Source organism: Aotus nancymaae, unplaced genomic scaffold (assembly GCF_030222135.1).
Source record: "Aotus nancymaae isolate 86718 unplaced genomic scaffold, 86718_ANA_hifiasm-v0.15.2.pri h1tg000057l, whole genome shotgun sequence".
Classification (NCBI taxonomy): domain Eukaryota; kingdom Metazoa; phylum Chordata; class Mammalia; order Primates; family Aotidae; genus Aotus; species Aotus nancymaae.
In genome coordinates, this window is record NW_026988471.1 from 2,397,290 (window position 1) to 2,400,042 (window position 2,753).

The 2,753-nt window shown below is 53.2% G+C and overlaps 1 pseudogene; it reads right to left on the bottom strand.

The window, feature by feature from the left end:
- Positions 1-979: 979 nt before the first annotated feature.
- On the bottom strand, positions 980-1,076 carry LOC135269847 (small nucleolar RNA U13; annotated as a pseudogene).
- Positions 1,077-2,753: the final 1,677 nt, after the last annotated feature.

Genomic DNA, 2,753 nt, shown 5'->3' on the forward strand with positions numbered 1-2,753 from the left:
CATTCTGTATCCTGAGTTCTTGTCCAGTGCACCAGAAGAATCAGATCACACGTGGGCTCAAAGGAGGAGTGCAAGGTTTTATCGAATGGAGGAAGTGGCCCTCAGTGAGATGGATGGGGAGCCGAAGGAGGGGATGGAGTGGGAAGGCGGTCTTCCCCTGGAATCAGGCCCCCAGTGCTGGGCTTTTCTCTAGCTGCCCCTGGCTGAACTGCCCTCAGCCTCCGATGTTCCTCCGTTTCTCTCTTTCTCTGCCTTCCCTGGTCTGCTGGTCCTGACGTTCAGCCACTTGCATGTGTGCCCACTAAGGTCTCAGGTTTATATGGGGACAGGATGGGGGCATTGCGAGCCAAAAGGCAACTTTGTAGGTGCAAAAACAGAAATGCCTATCCTTATTTAGGGCCTGGGGCCTTCAGGCTTGGGGGTGGGGCCTTTGCTGGGAACCTCCGTCTTCTACCCAGTACTTCCCTGTTTTCTGTGCGTGTCACAGCGAGGGCCCAGCACTTCATGGAACCCAAATGAAGAATTGCATGCCATGTCCACTCTGGAGGGCATGGGGGGCACTCAGGGCTTCTGGACAGGGCCGTCACCTAAGCCAGCACACATCCCACACAGGAACTGCGGCTTTGGAGGACCCTGTTAGGACCTGGAGTGGGAGCAGAGGTGGGGTGGCCTGGGAGGCATGTGAGAGCTCACCCAGGACCTTAAAGGTGACTCAGCAGCCTCTGCCTGCAGGTCTCACAGTGTGGTTGGGAAGGAGCGGCCTGAATGAACCCTGCTGCTGACACACCAGGCCGTGGGCACCGGAACCACCCCGGACCCGCGCACAGAACACTAGCACCTGGGGGCTCTGTACTCCAGAAGAATCAGCCAGAGAGCTCCGAGGCCACCCCGGGAACGGCCCCACTGCACGCCCCGGAGAGATGACGAGGGGCTTTCTGTGGTTGTTCTTCTTGTTACTCTTCCTTCTTCTCCTGTTCTACATCAGACAGGTAATATGACGCCACAACATGGTTTGAGAGACGCACATTTCACACATGAGCATGAAAACCCAACCATCACACTTACCACAAAAGGATGTTAACCCGCTTATCAAAGGGAGACCTCCACTCACTACCGATTTGGAGCCAGACAAACTGAACTCAAGTGCCAGAGCCAACCCCTCCCCCAGCTGTGAGACTTGGCTCCAATCATGTCCACCCTGGGTCTCAGATTTGGGGAACAGTCTACCCCCTCTCTCATTTTATAAATGAGGACAGTGAGCCAGAACTCGGACTAGAAAACGGATGTTCTGACCCGGAATCTTCAAGATTAAAATAGTTCCTCTCCTCTTTAACTCCAGAGAAGGCGCCAAGCTAGACACGTGGGCTCAGGTCAGGGCAAAGCTCTTCACCGCCCTCAGACAGAGAAAATGGGGTGGCCGGGATGGGTGGATGGGTGGGGCCCAGTGGAGGCCAGGCAGCCTCCCCAGCTCTAATCCACTGTTCATGGTTGCTGCTTCTTCCTGGGAAGTGAATTTCAAGAATGAGCAGCTTGCTCCTACTGAAACAGAAAGACGTGCCTGGCAACATTAAACCGTGGTGGGTTTTGGATTTTCCCATCATGGGATCCCCCACAGTCCTGCCTCTTTCCATTACGGAGCATAATCAGAAGGGTTCCCCATTTTAGCACAGATTATTACAAAGTCACAGATAATTGAGAAATCAAGTCCTATGCAAATCAAGTGCTAATTCTAAGCAATTAAAAACTGAGTCACAGCTAAACTGCAGTTAATTTGAAATTTTATTTTTTCGTATGATGCTAAATACATTGAGCAGAGACAAGACACAAAGACCAAAGAAATTCCGTGCATTACTCCGAACAGGCTGAGAGGCGGGTGTGGCTACACACCTGTCAATCAGGCCTTGGCATCCGTGAAATGAAGTCCTTGCATGTCCTGTCTCCTGCCTGACATAAATGACAAATGGTGGAGGGACAATGGAGGAGAGGCAGGCAGTGCGCTCCCACGCCCCTCTGGAGGGGTCCCCAAGGCGTAAAGCGTCAGGTTAAAGGCAGACAGCATGGTCCCTTGCAGGCAACAGCAGAATGGAGAAGCGGGGCTTCCCCAAATCCTGGTATCAAGACAGTCGGCCAGTCCACTACGCCAGGAACAGAGATCCTCAAGGAAAGAAGGAATCCTCCTTCCTGCAGCTTCAATGACCCCGCAACAAAGAACACAAGCCCTTTTAGATGTGCTTCTGAGCCTGCCCAGACAGACAATAGAGGACAGGGATGGGAAGGAAGCAGGCTGACCTGCAACTCCTTGCCCAGACGAGACCCAGGCACGCCTCCAGCTGCCGGCACCAGGGCCCACCTGCTGCAAACGGCAAAGGAGACAGACGCAGGGACCCCGCGAGCATCCAGGCGGGAGCTCCTTCCTTCTGCCTGGGCTGCTTTTCAAACCCCTGTGCTTTTTATGGCTCCTTTACACTGCAGGTGGAATGAGCCACGGAGGTCAATGCCACACACACACACACACACACACAAAAGCTTCAGAGAGGACAAAGAGACTTCAATGTCATTCTCTACACAGGAACGGAAAGACATATGGCCCTTCTGTGACAGGCTGCGGGCAATTGGAGCTCAAGATTCAGGCAGCAGAGGAGAGGCTATCACTGAAGAATAAATCTGAGTGAGCGGCAAAGTAATCACTTTGGATTAAGGCCACTTTTCCAGGGCCAGGAGGAACAAAGACTATTTCCCAAAGCCTGTAGAAT